A 16,800-nucleotide genomic window follows, 5' to 3' on the forward strand; every position below is an offset into this window, starting at 1 on the left:
AGGGTTTTTTCACCTTCTTCTGCAGTGTGCAGCATGGGTCACTTGCTGGATTGAACTAGAATCCATGGTCTAGAGTCCAGCTCTAGCCCAAACGTCTACATTGCAGTTAAACAGCCCTTAGCCTGAGCCCCAGGAGACCACGTCAGCTGACTTGGACCAGCCCCTGGTTTTTAATTGCAGTGTAGACATGTCCGAAGTCTATGAGTCTATGAGAGTGGGCTAACGCCATTAAGGCTTCTTGCTCTGGCATTGTCTCTTAACGATCCTTAACTATATGCTGTTGGGTGCTCTTCCCTTAGGATAAATAGACCCCCTTTGGGTGAAATATCATTTCATTATATGGTACAAACACACCACACTAGTGACAGACCCAGATACAATATTAATAATTATTAAAGAGCAACCCCACGGTATCCCAAATGCCAGGTGACCTCCGTGACCATTCAACATTCAAAGAACATTCAAAGAAAAGAACCAATGAGATTGGAAGTTATTTATAGACTGCTTCAGCAAATCCTTAGGAGTCATGAACACATTCACAACAATCAGGATTAGTTCAACATAATTCTTTAACCAAAAATGAAGCTACATTTTAATGAACATTACCTGAAAGAAACCGATCAGCCTGCAGTCTAAGTAGCTGATCCCTTTCATTAGATTATTTATAACTAAAAATAATTTATAAGTAGAGGTAGCTGAACACTGGAATTTCCATAATTTCCATTCTGATACTTTGACATTTGGTTTTGTCCCAAATTGCCTGAAACAGACACGTGACTCCCATGATGCACACTGTCAGTTCAACCAGTGGAGATACTAAAGTGCGTTATGGGAGATGTAGTCAAGCCAGGCAGCCCAGCCCATTGAGAACAATAGGGGCACAAGACATCCAAATTACAACTCACATGGGGCATTACAACAGCTCAAGCAAATGTCAAACTGAACTGGAAAACAATATTTCTATTTGATTTAACGAACTAAAATGTTTCAATTTTTCCAAAGGAACAATAAAAAATAATCATTTTACAGAAACTGCATTGTCTGTTGAAAAATATTTCAGTGGAAAATTCCTCTGTTTAAAAGCTTCACATTTTACTTTTAAAGTGAAGTATTGCCATAAAAGGTAGTGTCTAAAACTTTAGGGTTTTTTATCAAAGAGGACAGGAATCAAAAATTTGTTGGCTGCTATTTTAATATGACATATATTTATGAATGACATTTGTGATTCTTTTTTACAGGGGGAAAAAAAGCAAATAACTTTTTCTTTTATGCTGCTCTGAGCTGAAATGTGGTTTGAGAGACAAACTTTTGTTTTTGTTTATGCAGGTGCAGTTTTGTACTGAAAATTTAGGTCATTGTACATGAAGGACTTACACAGCTAAGTAATGCTAAATTTCAGGCAAAGATAATCGTAGGTCAAAACTGCACCCTAAAAGATGCAGGCTAGCATCAGAAAATCTGGTATGTGTCAAAGATATGTAACAAGTCAAAAATTGACAAGCATCACAAGTGAAAAGGATGTGAAATTTACTGAGATCTACTAGAAAACTGGCAAGCAGATTTCTTTACCAATAGGATCAAACATGTGAGATACACACTGGGGATTTACACAATAGCACTTCAGAGTCTCAGTGTTTATTACAGGTGACAGGTGCAAGGACTGCAGAGATAGAAAGCTGCACGATGAAATCCGGTGCACTGCCTGTGACCTTAGTTTGAAGAACAGCTGTTAAAATGAGTATGCTTAAAAATGATAATGCAACTAGTGTTATTTAGGGTGCAATTGATACTTGCAGGGGGAAAGCAATTACCATTTTAAAATTACTTTAGAGAGAGAGAAAAAATATCCTAGCAAGGGCAGATGTGGCTTTCAGAAGAGTCAGTGTCATCCAATTGCATTTTTGCAAAGCATTCAGCAAGACTGAAAATTCTCCACTTTATTCCACAGAGTAGATCTCAGAGCTGGTGTTCTGGGTCTGACTACTTGCACAGGACTCCCAGGGGTTGACATGTTATGTAGTAGGTGGAACTTTGAGGAGCTCTATGATGCGAGAGAGCGGAACAGTGGAATTGAGATCTGCCATGTGGATCAAAGATAAGGGTTTTAAAATTGTTTTCCACCTTCTGTTTTAAAGTAACTTGGCTATTTTGGGCACAAATTTCAGTTGGTACTTTGAGGCACCTTATTAATTAGGGACTCCTATACATCTAAGCCTACACTGCTCCCAGCCCCATTAAAATTAAATTTACCATAAATAAAACCCCATAAATATAACAAAAGTTGTTTGTGTGACCCTCTATCCCAGTGCATTAGCTTCCCATGTGGCTGCATTCGCTCTGCCTTACTTCTTGTTTTTCTAATCTTATCACCTCCACCTGCTGTTCTTGTTTCAACTTAGGCCCTGATCCAGACATTGACTCTGTGGTCCAAATCCTCACCTGGTACAAATCGGCATATTTCCACCAACTTTAGCAGAGCTACGTCAGTTCACCCAGCTGAGACTATGTTAGTCCCCTACATCCGGTCAAAGCCCCAATGACTTCTGTGCATCTGGGTACCAGGGTCTGTCCGCACAGCCAGCTGCACGACCGGGGCCTTAGAGCGTCAACTCCGCAGGCAGGGAATCAGTCTGTATTTGTGCTGCCATGCACATCTAGAGCAGTATCTGAGTAGTAAATAAAGCATAATGATGATGCTGGTTACTCCTGGGAAAGTACCTGCAATTCATGCGCTGCTTTATGGACCTTGCGGAGAAAAAGAGGTCCCTGCTCTAAATACGTTACTCATCTGGGTAGGAGACAGCAACGGCATCATCCTAGAAAATTCCAAGTGGATCAATCTCTGGCAAGGTGCGTAAAGTCGTTTGCTTGCATATTCACTTTATATCCATCACTGGTACCATCACGAGCCATCACTGTTGCCACCAACGCACAGGATACCAGAATGACTCTTTTGCAAGGTTTCATTGGTCATTTTCACCTTGGTGACAAAGAAACTCTTGGGCATTTGAGCTACACGGATGGACAGCTGACCAGATTGTTGCTGGGGGTTGGCTTTGGTATAAACACCCTCACCGCAACTGAACCGGACAGCTCCAGAAGACAGGGGGATGGAATGCACAGGAGTAATAAACCGTAGTGACTGAAAAGCAAGGGTTCGCCCCTACCAGGCTTGCTCCATTTTAAAATTTATTTTTCTTCAAATGATCTCAAATAACTTGTTTTACTAACGTGCGTCTAGGAAGTACAAATAAAGTGCAACCTTTACAGGATGTACACAAGCAGAAGGCTTTAAAAAATGGAAATCTTTAATATAGTGTTTTTAGTAAATACATTACTCTTTAAGGAGCAGAAATATGACACTTCATGAGAAGTAATAATTAAGGCAATAAAAATTACACATAAAATTAACCAAGGAAATAGTAATAAAAAATTGCATAGTATCTGTAGAAAATAAAATGCACAGGGAAAAAAAGGCCTAATTGATGGGTTTTTTAATGCAATTTGAAGTAGATTGATTTATAGTTCACTTGAGAAAATAATAAAACAAACTGAACGGTGCTGAAACCTGTTGCATAAATATAATTACAAACTTTTTACCCTATGAATATTTATCCCTTTATGCAGTGCATTTACATCTTTAAACTAAGCCTCAGAACATCCTATTATTCCCATTTTACAGATGGGCAGCCTCAAGCTCTTGCAGGTAGTCAGTGACAAAGTTATGCTTGTATTAGGCTAAGCAGAGACAGAGGAAGGCGATCTCGAGTTCCTAAATCCCAAGGTTTGGATTACACTTACAGTATCAGTATAATTTCCTGGTGTAGCTAAACCTATTGAAACTAATTAGCAGATAGCATACAATGAAAGCACCGCTCTGCAACTGCAAATGGCTGCTGCCATCTATAGGTCAAAACCAGTAGTGCACATAGATTTGGAAATCCCATAGAAGCAATAAGAAAAGGAGTACTTGTGGCACCTTAGAGACTAACCAATTTATTTGAGCATGAGCTTTTGTGAGCTACAGCTCACTTCATCGGATGCATACCGTGGAAACTGCAGCAGACTTTATACACATACAGAGATCATAAAACAATACCTCCTCCCACCCCTCTGTCCTGCTGGTAATAGCTTATCTAAAGTGATCATCAAGTTGGGCCATTTCCAGCACAAATCCAGGTTTTCTCACCCTCCACCCCCCACACACAAACTCACTCTCCTGCTGGTAATAGCCCATCCAAAGTGACAACTCTCTACACAATGTGCATGACAATCAAGGTGGGCCATTTCCTGCACAAATCCAGGTTCTCTCACCCCCTCACCCCCCTCCAAAAAACACACATACAAACTCACTCTCCTGCTGGTAATAGCTCATCCAAAGTGACCACTCTCCCTACAATGTGATCATCATGACAATGCTCGCTCAAATAAAAATAGTCAGGAAAATAGTCACAGAAAATACTCAGGGTAGTTAAGCAGTTAGGTCCAACTGGCCAAGTTTAGTTCCCTTTGGCACTAATATTCATAGCCCAGCAGTATGCATTGTTCTAGTTCTGGCCACAGTTACTAAAAACTACAGTAGGTGGAAAAGAATTGAAGAAATTAGTTTAGAAACAAAGTTCTGTATTAACCCTTTGAATTCTAAAGGTCTTGTCTACACTGGGAAATCCAGGAAAATTAATCCAAATTAACTAAAGGAGTGAATTTGAAGTGGATTATTTAACCTGCACTAAATCTCTGTGAGGATGCTGTTATTCACAATTAAAGAGGACATAATTCAGTTTAGTATAATTCACTTTGGAAGTTAATTAAGATAAACCAAACTAAGGCCATTTTAATTCTGAATGAGGATGTTCACACCAAGATTTAATGTGGTTTCACTAATCCGCTTCAAATTCACACCTTTAGTTAATTCAGATTAATTTTCTGGATGCATGTAGACAAGTCCTCTAACTGTAGCTTGCATTCAGGAGTTAAGCTGCTTCAGTGAAGAGCCATTGGTTTGAATGGGGCAGAATAATGTATGAATAGGCTTCCATGGCACCTCTTTGGAGAGGGACCATGTGCCATGTTCCTATAGCCTGCTGAATGAATTAAATAGCCAGGGACAGAAAACTTATTTTTTAATGGTTACAAAATCAGTAATTTTGCTTAGGGAGCCTATGCTATATAAAGTGTACCTGCGTAAATCAGACTTAATAGGAGCTTAATGCACAGCCCATGTGGAGAAGAGATCCTAGTTTGGCTAGTTACAACAGCATTCAGCTATTCACTTATATAGTTAGTGTAGAAGACCTTATCACCATAAAAAGAGACAAAAAGACCTCTACTACTTAGCAGTTTATTGGCTGTTCCTGCATATTCTTCATACAGCTGGATGGGACCTGCGAGGTATCTTCTGTGTTCTGCTAGCTCCTAGATCACCAGAAACCTGATACTAACATACTGTTCTAAGCTTCATGGAAATGACTCCTTGCCAATGTTCGGGTGAGCAACTAGCAGCTATATTGAATAGATCTAGCTTTGCTTCCCCTTCTCTCCCTGCTCCCAAGGGATTCCTAAAGACCCACTTGTTCTATGAGGCACTCAGGCTATAGAAGCCCTTCTGCACTCAGAGAGTTGCATATTGCTCTGTATCACGCCCGCTTATGGGGCCAGACTATACGCTATAAGGGGTAGGGCCTCTTCTTTATCCAGCACATTCACACTTGGTCTAATGCCAGGCACCATTAATAGCACTGTATAAATAATTAATGGTATTTGGCACTGGCTAACTCTTAAAGGGTATGAAAACCTAGGCCGGCTTCTTAATGGGGAGATCTCCACTTCGGATATTCAAGTCCAGGTCCTAGAGTATCTAAGGGCCCTGAATTATTGATGAACATCATCACCACAAATGATAAATACCACAGGTGTTTGCCAGTGTATGAATGTGTGACAGAGCACTCATCTCATGAGCCCCTCCTGTCAGCTGGGTGTGGTGCTGCGATCTTCTTTTTCTCCTGGCACCACCTATAGACTGCCGACCTGACTCGGCGGGTCTTCAGTGGCTCAGCCCTCCGTCCAAGTCACACACAGACAGTAGACACGAATGAACCCCTTCTGGGGGTACTCAAGTTCAAAACAAAACACAAAGACCTTCCAATTCCCTGGCTCAAACTGGACTCAGCCCCTCCTGCCTGAAGGTGCCTTCTCTCTTCAGCCCCTCTTGGGCTCCTTTAAATCTAGCCCCTTTTCTTGGGTTTTTAGTAAAGAGTCTTGTCACCTCTTTGGGATTTAGGGCATCTCCTCACTGGCCAGGTCGGAGCAGACCCCGGCCCACTCCACTACTCCAGGTCCCACTACTCTAGGGACCTTGTAAACAGCAGCCCTGGACTACTTCCCTTAATATTTGTTGCTGCATTCCCAGGGCTGCTTCCCTCTTGGTCATAGAATATCAGGGTTGGAAGGGACCTCAGGAGGCCATCTAGTCCAAGCCCCTGCTCAAAGCAGGACCAGTCCCCAACTAAATCATCCCAGCCAGGGCTTTGTCAAGCCTGACCTTAAAAACTTCAAAGGAAGGAGATTCTACCACCTCCCTAGGTAACGCATTCCAGTGCTTCACCACCCTCCTAGTGAAAAAGTTTTTCCTAATATCCAACCTAAACCTCCCCCACTGCAACTTGAGACCATTACTCCTCGTTCTGTCATCTGTTACCACTGAATATAGTCTAGATCTATCCTCTTTGGAACCCCCTTTCAGGGGTCCCATCACCTTCACCCATTACCTTAGGGTTACAGTCCTTGGGTTCTCGCTTTCTGTTTCGTTTGAGCAGAGTCTCTCCCAAGCTTCCACGCCTGGAGAGTTTCTCTGTCCTATCCCTGCTTGAGCATGGTCTCGCCCAGTATTCCTTGCCAGGAGAGTTTCAGTCTTCCAGCCCTACATCACCCTTCTGGTTCCAGCCAGGAACAGACCTGCTCAGACCCTGTAGCTCCTTTTATCTGAGTCTGTTATGCTCTGATTGGCTGCTTCCTTGCAGCCTTTCTAGGCGGTGCTGGAGGACCCACCTTTATTGCTCCTCTCCTGGGGCAGGGTATGGTAGGACTGCAAGGTCTCCAGGAGGGGCCTCAAAGGGCCTGGTACACCCCTTCACAGAATGCAACATGGACTTGTATACCAATTTCAGGAACAGTAAAACAGTCACTTAGCACCCAAACAGTCCAAAGAAAATAAAATGTTTATTTGTAGATTAAAAACATCTATAAATATAATCATAATATTTATTAAAGTTCATGAAATCTGATTTAATTTAATAAACAAGGCAAAAATCAATCATATTGAAAACCACAGCATTACAATTATTGTTTAAAAACAGGAATAAAAACTTTACTGAACCCAGGAAAATCCACTGGAGAACAAGTTCTCATTTACAATGGTGGTCTAGCCAAGGAAAAAAGGGTGCCCAATCCTGCAAACACTTCTGCACACAACTAAATTTTCTCAAGTGTTTGAAAGACTGGGCCCAATTAACTCATTGTTAATTAAGAGACAGAGACTCAAAGGAGATACAATCATAAGAACATAAGCCATACTGGGTCAGAGCAATGGTCCATCTACCCCAGTATCCTGTCTTCTGACAGTGACCAGTGCCAGGTGCTTCAGAGGGAATGAACAGAACAGGGCAATTTAATCGAGTGATCCATCCCCTGTCCACCAGCCCCAGCTTCTGGCAGTCGGAGGTTTAGGGATAGCCAGAGCATTGGGTTGCATTCCTGACCATCTTGGCTAATAGCGATTGATGGACCTACCCTCCAGGAACTTATCTAATTCTTTTCTGCATCCAGTTATACTTTTGGCCTTCACAACATCCCCTGGCAACGAGTTCCACAGGTTGACTGCATTGTGTGAAGAAATACTTCCTTATGTTTGTTTTAAACCTGGTGCCTATTAATTTCAATGGGTGACCTCTGGTTCTTTTGTTATGTGAAGGGGTAGATAACACTTCCCCATTCACTTTCTCCACACCAGGCATGATTTAATAGACCTCCTTCATATCCTACCCCTTGGTCATCTCTTTTCTAAGATCAACGGTGCCAGTATTTTTAATCTCTCCTCATAGGGAAGCTGTTCCATACCCTTACTCATTTTTGTTGCCCTTCTCTGTACCTTTGCCAAGTCTAATATATCTTTTTTGAGATGGGGTGACCAGAACTGCACGCAGTACTAAAGATTTGAGTCTACCATGTATTTATATGGTGGCATTATGATATTTTCTGTCTGATTACCTATCCCTTTCCTAATGGTTCCTAATATTCTGTTAGTTTTTTTGATGGCTGCTGCACACTGAGCAGATGTTTTCAGAGAATTATCCATGACATCGCCAAGATCTTTCTTGAGTGGTAACAGCTAATTTAGAATCTATCATTTTGTATGTATAATTGGGATTGATTTTTACAGTGTGCATTACATTATAATAAAAATATTCAGAATACCAGACAAATGTTTCTAAGCAACTTTTTAACACTTTAATGTACAATGAATGTTAGTAGTTATATTTGGCTCTTATACAGCACTTGTCATCTGTAGATCTCAAAAGTGCATTAGAAAGGCAGGTACGTATCCATATCTCAGTTTTACAGATTGGAAAAATTCAAGGGGACAGAAATGACCAGTTATGATCATCTAGTCTGACCGCCCGCATAACAGGCCAGCGAACTCACCCAGTAGTTTGTGCATCAAGCCCATAGCATGTCTGAGCTATAGCATACCTTTTCGAAAGAAAACCAGGCTTGATTTAAAGACTTCAGGTGATGGAGGATCCATCACACCTCTAAATAAGTTGTTCCAATAGTGACCTACTCTCACTCTTAAAAAACTGCGTCTTATTTTTAGTCTAAATTTGTCTACTTCAGCTTCCAACTACTAGATCTTGTCATGCCACCTTCTGCTAGATTAAAGAGGTGTTTACAGTCACAAATCTCTTCCCCACATATGTACCTGTACACCATGATCAAGTCACTTAACTAGAGCTGACTGGAACATTTTGGACTAAATGAAATTTAAATGACATTTTGAGAGATTCATTCTTTCTTTCTATCTATCTCCTATCTATCTTTCTATCTATCTATCGCACCTCTATAGCCCGGTGGTGAGGTCACTGGGATGTAGGAGGTCCGGGTTCAAGCCTCTTCCCTGCCTGACTCAGAGAGATCTGGGATGAAAATCTCTTCTGTCAATCAGAGCAGAGACTTGAATGGTAGTCTTCCTCATCCCAGGTCCTCCCCACCACGCTATAGAATGTGTCACACACCTTCTAGGATCAAAAAGCTCAGGGTTTTAATTGAAAATGGACATTTGGACACAATTGTTTTCACGAAATCATTCTGAAAAGTTTTGGTTTTGTTCTAATGGGGAACAAAGATAAATTCTAAATGCTTAAAAGTTGCCACAAAATGCAATTATCACCCTCCAGCCATCTCTAGTCTTAACCTCCACTAGGATAAACTAACCTGGGTCAAGGTCAGTCAGCAAGTGAGTAACAGAAACACTACCACCACTGATTTTAAACAAGTAATTTCAATGAATTTTCTACATCGTTGAAGATAATTTTTAGTATCAAGAAAACATTTGAATAGGGGATTCTTTTGCTGATGTGGTTGCTTGGTTTCTTCTCTGCCATCACTTTGAGCTCAGCCTTCCAGTTCACCTTGAAACCTTTAGACTGATTTCACTTCCTGTTTGAATTTCTCATCCTCAAACTTCAAGGCTTTGCAAGAGCTCTCACATTTTTCATCCTCTCTAGATCCTTAGGCTCTTCTCTTTCCTCTCTCCTCATGGATCCTTTTATCTACTTCTCCCATTCTTAACTTTATGCCTTTTTTTAAACAGGCCCCTATGCCTGAACCAGCCTTCTGCATCCCACATGCCAAAACAACTTAATCTCCTCCTTCAAATCTTCCACTGCCCAAAAGTCATTGCTTTGGTGAGGACCTTCCTATGCTTCCACCCCCACAAGGACAAGGTCTCTTTGCCTTTCTAGGCCTGAACTGCCCAGCATTTTATATTTGTCTGGGTTAGATTATAACTTGAGCCAGGAACCTTTTGTCCTTACACATTTTGTAAAGCAGTGCACATTTAAGGCATTCTATAAAATAAATAATCATGATGATAAAAGCTTCTGCCTAAAAGTTGCTGCAGTTCCACCTTTTGTCCACCGGAGGGCGATGTGGCACAAGAACAGCAGCAGTTCCCAGCCAGATAGGGAAGAGAAAGAGCCTGCCTTCTTCGCAGCGCCTGTCGAGCCATATCAAGATACATGGGCTATGGGGAGACAGACAGAGTCCAGTGCTGCGGAGCGTCAGACAGGAGCTCATAAGGTTAGTGGGGGAAGACAGACTGGGGCAGGGGCTGAATGGGAGTGGAGGCACAGGGCCACAGGGGGGAGAGAGGTGCAAGGCCACATGGTGATGGGGGAGGGGCTGCTGAGCTACATAGGCACAGGGGGTGGCTGAGTGGGGACACAGACACATGGGGACAGGGGAGGGTGTACAGGGACACAGGGACAGGGGAGTGGCCGGGTGGGGGCACAGAGACACATGGGGTTGAGGTACAGAGCCACAAAGGAATGGGGGAGGGGTGCAGGGCCACATGGGGATGGAGGAGTGGGCATCTGAGTGGGGGTGGAGGGACACACATGGACAGCGGGGAGAGGTGCAAGGACACATTGGGGTGCAGGAACACATGGGGACGGGGCAGAAGTGCCTGACTGAATGGCAGAGGCGAGGGGTCAGCCAGGGTCTGCAGGGGGGAAGCTCCCTAAAAATCCCTTCATGCGCCACCAAAAAAATGGTTCCATACGTTTCCCACCCATATCCAACCATACCCTCCACGTTCACACCCAGGCTCCTTCCCAGCAATTTACTTCACTCTCCCTCAGTTCCGCTGTTACCCCTGACACCCCAAAGCCTTTGCACTGCTTCTGGGAGGTACGGGAAATACAGTTCTGTATTGTAGTTTACATGAATTATTACTCAGAGTTCTGTATTAATATGCCTAGTTAGGAATCAATTTGTCAAAAAACATTTCCTGAATCTTTTTTTGTTGTCTGTATCGTTACAGACATACTTGCTGACTGGTATTTTGAAATAAATGACCAAAAATAATTGAAACTGGTGTGATTATATTGTGCTAGTTTGACAAATAAAATATGCAGAATTTTGAAGAATTTTAAAATATTGTGCACAGAATTTTTAATTTTTTGTTGCAGAATTTTTGATTTTTTGGCACAGAATTCCCCCAGGAGTAATGTAGATATAATTGTTTGCTCATTTCTTGAGGGCACAACTGAAGAAGTGAGTCTCAGCGAGGGGCTGCAAAAAGGGTTGTTGCTTGGTGGACCAAAGAGATCATCTGGATTAACGTTCTCAGAAGAATTAGGCAGAAAGTTGGGCAACTCATCTGGGATGCTGAGATAGCCTCTCGCCTGTGTTGTTTCTCTGCTCTGTATACCTGTAAAACACAAGAGAGGCTTTTGAAATCCATCGAAGTGTCTGAAATCTTTTTGAATCAACATGAAGGTTGACATATGAGCTACTCCATAGAGCAGAATGAGGAAGGGTAGATGGGTTCAGGGTTGATACTGAGAAAACGAGAACCCTTCCCTCTGTAAAGTATTGAAACACATTGCATCTGTTTTTACTGGGGAGCTGAATGACTGGAATTATATTTTAAGATGGGGACCCAGTGACCTCTTATGGGTTCATATATTTCCTATTCTAAACCCTGAAAAAATAAAAATTAGAACCACCTTAAAATGTGTTTAAAAGGACACTGCCAAGTTGTTTAGACCCATAGTCAAGGGTCTTGCAGAGCCTAACACGAACAAAATTATTTTCAGTTAAAAAACTGAATAAAAATATTAGGTATTCCCCCTACAGTGATGGGCACTCAACTCCAACAGGAACTTACTGGTGCGCAAAAGCCACAATGAACTAGAAGCAGAAAGTGAAATCAACAAAGCCACTCTCCCTGTCCAAGCTGAATGAAGCATAAAGAGAGTACAATTGGTAGCAAGGTAATTAGATTTCAATATGAAAACTGAGTTTACCAGGCTGGTAATACAGAGATTTTAAAATATTTTTTTAAATTACCTTATATTTGCAGCATTCCTTGCAATAATGACAGGATTAAACATAAATCAACAGGGCTGGGGGGAGGTAAGTGATGTTTGCACCTTACTCTCTTGAGTCCAGCCTACACAGAGATTTGAGATCAGGCACTAATCTTACATAGAGTGGCCCTGATCCGCCAATCTGATCCATGCTGGCAGATCTCACACTTGTGCAGTATCCTATGGACATCAGTCCATGTGAATCAGACTGCAGGATCGGGGCCAATCTGTGGTCACCAATATTTACAGGAGTGTGAATCGAGGATGGAGTCATCTATCTACTGTAAATATACCAGGCATTCTAAGATTAAAGCATGGACGAAGGCCTCTCCAGCACTGCTTCTGCAACCACGATGAAGGTTGTGGCTGATATCAGCAGGATGTGGAGAGATAGGGAGGAAGCCTTCATTCTGAATATCCTTGACTTTGGCTATATTCACTCAGAACTATAATGTTAATTTAACAGGTTTCTTTTGCGTTTATTTTTTAAATGCTCGTGCAGAGCATTAGCCCCTTGTAAATGCATTCAAAGGACACACATACAGATTAGAATGGCAATAGAATCAGTCTGATTATATATGACTGTATGAGCCATCATTTGTACTGTGTATCAGAACAACAGGAAGAGTAATGTACTTTATACAGCTAGTCACCAAAACCCAATACAAATACACTTCTCTGTGTGTATCAGATTAAAACAAACATTATCAGAGACCTGCAACCACCACACAATATGGGGTGGGAGGAGAGGGGGAAAATCAACAGACTTACCTTACCTCTGTAGGCAGGCACCAGCATTATTCAATGGTGAATGTGACAAGACAAGCCAGCTAGCATAGCACAGCAAGTGGTGGGAAGCTCATTTTCGTGGGCCCACTAGACAAACAAACACACATAGGAAAGAATGAGTGAGTTTAAGAAGTCATGTTTGCAGCATTTCACAACTATCCTTGATCTTATTAAGATCAGAATGTTCAAATTTTTTCAAATTCATTTTTAGGCACCTAAATAGGTGGCCTTTGATTTTCAGAAGTGCTGAGCATCCACAATTTCCAGTGAAGTCAACTGGAGCTGCACATGATCAGCACTTCTGAAAACCAAGACACTGATTTAGGCGCTTAAATTTTTACTTATTATTATTATTTAAACACAAGGGTTAGAACATTTGGGGCTCAGGTTATATTTCTCCTGTGATCTATCAAATGTAACACAGGCACATTCTGGATCATACTTGAGATGCATACATCTTGCTGTTGTGATCATTGAACTACCCTAGCTCTGCACTTGTGGGAACTGCGGTAACACCAGAGCCCCACAATGTGAGCAAAGACATGTAAGTCATTTACCTGTGTAACAGTTGCTCTTTGTACGCAACAGGGTTACTGTATACAGCTTTATAAAAAGATGTTTGTTACAGTTATGCTACCACTGGTAGAACATATTATATTGTTAAATATATATGCCTCCATCCTGCCGTCTTTTGTGCCCTTCCATAAAACAGAACTAGTGGTTTCAATCCAGTTGCCAGTGGGATACGGGCAAGGCTAGAAGCAGTCCCTGCTACTAAATCATCACAGATATTAGAGTAAAATAATAGCTTAGGATAAAAGCTACAGCAGACCAAACAGTCATCATAAAGAAGATAGAGACTGGACATCAGCACAAAAGTATATCTGGATTTCTTATTCCCCACTGACATTAGCTTTCCTGTTTTGTCACATATGAAGAGAAGCAGGACAATGTGAAAGGGAAGAGCAGGAGGGGTTATGGCATTGTGACTACTTCTGCACCCAATACTGTACGTACCTGATGCTGTGCCAGCACCCACTGCTTACAGCCAAGCTGCACACTGTGTGCATGGCTTTGCACGTGTTAGCCTACATAACACTTTCGCCACATGAACGGCTGAGACAGCAGAGAGAGAGGAGTGTGGTTGATGTGTGTGGTCTGCCCAGAGCTCTCCTCTTTCCTTAGGATGAGAGATTGCTTTCTTTCATCTGCTAATCTAAAAAAGAGAGAGGCAGAGACAAAAAACATAGAGCAGCCAGTTAAAGATCTAGGGTGACATTCTCCCTCAGATTTGAGAGCCTGAATCTCATTTACAATAGAGCACTTTTACATCACTCTGGGAGTCAAAGCACCTTAAAATGATATACATGTAAACTATGCCCGCTTTAAGGCATATTACCTACATACCATGCCAGAGTGCATAAAGGGGCCTTAGCGTAAATGAGAATCATGCCCAAGAGTTTTCATCTAATAATTCAGAACTGTACTGAACGCTCTAGTTCATAAAACTGCATGACAGTGAATAATGGATATGGATTTCACAGACTAATGCATGGATCTTTATTCCTGATTTGGCCTTGTATGGCATATTACACCAAGAGAGAGACATGCGAAGATTATGCATCCCTATCCCTTAAATATTTAGGGCCTGATCCTGATCCAGGTGAACTCAGCAAAACTTCTATTGACTTCAAAGGGAGCAGGGTTGGGTATAAGGGCCTAATCTTTCAAGGTGCTGAGCAACCTTACCTCTCGTTGGAATAGTCCTGTACTCGGGTGAAGACTTCAGGCAGAATTGTAGTCACTCAGCACCTTGTGGGAGTGGGGCCTTAATGAGATAATGTGAATGAAGCCACAACCAGTTTGGCCGTATGTGGAGGGGATCGTGTATCAGGTGACTTGTTAAGCATACTGGTTAAAAATAGTGTTGAAGTTGAAAGCGGGCTAAGCAAGCACAGGAAAGCACTATGCATTCGCAGAAAGGCATGGTACAAGTTTCATGTCATGGGTCTGGCAATTACTTCAGTCCGGACACGCAATACTCCCTCTTTTCCCTCTTTAGAGAAGGCGGCATGTGTGTGCAGCAGAGAATTTCACATTCTAAGATCAGATCAGCAAGTTCACTTTGACTTGGGATACAAGTAGGGGAGCCCACATCTCCAGAGGTGAAAGAGTTGGCGCACGAAGCCCTACGTTTTCCAAAAGCGAGTAGTGATTCTGGGTGGCCAACTTGAGACACCTTAACAGAGCTTAATTTTGAGAGAGCAAGTCCTCAGCATTTTCTGAAAATCAGGGGGCCCTTTAAGAGATCTCTAAGTTTGACACCCCAAAATCACAAGTTGAGAATTTAGGCCTAAATTGCTGCTCCAATTTCTCACATGCAGCTCATCATGCATGAAACAGCAGCCTTATGTGCTTTTCCTGTAGCCTTCTGAAATTAAGACACTCTGCATTTATTGAAAATATATCATATGGTGTTTAGGCCCAACTTTTGATCTGACAAGAGTGATTGCTAAAATGAGTTCATTTTTCTTTTGAAGGTTGAACCCTCTTTAGAAGGAATAGTTCTGTTTGTTTTTAAGACTTTCTGTAGAAAGTGAAAAAAATTGTGGCATTTATGCTCATTTTTGGTCATCACTGTACATTTATATCTTTATTTATAGGCATTTTTATAAGCCTAACACTATAGTATCTGCACGCCTCACAAAAATTAATGGATTAATCCTCACAACACCATGAAACTATTATCAGCCCATTTTTACAAATGGGGAAACTAAGGCACAGAGAAATTAAGAGAGTTGCCCAAGGTCATACAGGAAGTCTGTGGAACAGCTGGGAAGATAACAGAGATCTCTTGAATCACAGCCGGATGCTTTCACCTCAGTATCTGATGGATAAACACATTTTTTAAACCAACAGTCACTAACTTTTAGAGGATCCGAATACAGATGGTGGGCTCCATTTAATGACTCGGAGGTTCAGGACATTTAGAATGATACGCTCCCCATTCTAAAGAGGTATTACGAAAAGCAACAGGGCATAAAATAAATGAGATATAGAGAAAACCCTAAACTAATTGACAACGATCATTTAGCTACTTCACTGCAATTTGGTCCCATTTTTAAAAATACTGCTAAGCATTTTACCACAGTAACATGAGTAATAGCACAAATGCTACTTACAAGAATTTTAGGAATGCTTAATTATCAAATTAATGTCTTATTCCAATATTTAAAACACTCTGAACATTTGTTCACCTGATATATTTTCATATCTATGGTAATATCCCTATGCAATTACACTAACCCAGAAATAAAAATAATATATTGTACTTTTATAATAAATTTGAACTACAGTTACAGGAGCTAGTTGAAGGGCATTGTATTCAGACCATATACTACATTTAAAATAGAATACCTCTTAATCTTCACTTTATAGAGATGCTGCTAGGAGAGATTTTAAAGGCCTAAATCCGGACTCAGCAAGGTAGGTTAAGTGCATGACTACGTTTAAGATGTGAATAGTCACAATGTACCTTGCTGAGCTGGGGGCATACAGGGTATATTCAGAAGTTCACATTTATCTTTAAAAACTGTACCCTGTACAGCTTTCAGACGACATCATTCGGCTACATATTCTATTTCACAGTCAACCAGACTTTTCTCCTGCTTTTGAAAGTGCAGGAGAAAGGTCCTATTTAGTCATAACCTTTTTCAAACATATCTGTAATGGATATCACAACGGATATTTTAATGTACCACATACCAGGGAGAAAAAGACAGGTGGGCACAGGAAATTCTAAAATCCTCCCTTAAGATACACACTCGTTGCACTCACACAGCACATTTTAGCTGAAGATCAC

The 16,800-nt window shown here is 41.5% G+C and overlaps 1 protein-coding gene across 3 annotated transcripts in view; it reads right to left on the reverse strand.

Moving 5' to 3' along the window:
- Positions 1 to 11,194: 11,194 nt before the first annotated feature.
- The window catches only part of KRCC1 (lysine rich coiled-coil 1), a gene marked incomplete at its 5' end in the record, with an annotated part of 45,990 nt that continues 40,384 nt past the window's right edge, over positions 11,195 to 16,800 (reverse strand). For 2 of the 3 annotated variants that reach the window (XM_084626986.1, XM_084626984.1), the window contains 3 exons: positions 11,195 to 11,488; positions 12,921 to 13,025; positions 13,956 to 14,154. The remainder of the gene's footprint in view (positions 11,489 to 12,920; positions 13,026 to 13,955; positions 14,155 to 16,800) is intronic. The other variant, XM_084626985.1, reaches the window with a different exon arrangement.

This window comes from Lepidochelys olivacea, assembly GCF_965140295.1.
Source record: "Lepidochelys olivacea isolate rLepOli2 genome assembly, chromosome: 4".
Classification (NCBI taxonomy): domain Eukaryota; kingdom Metazoa; phylum Chordata; order Testudines; family Cheloniidae; genus Lepidochelys; species Lepidochelys olivacea.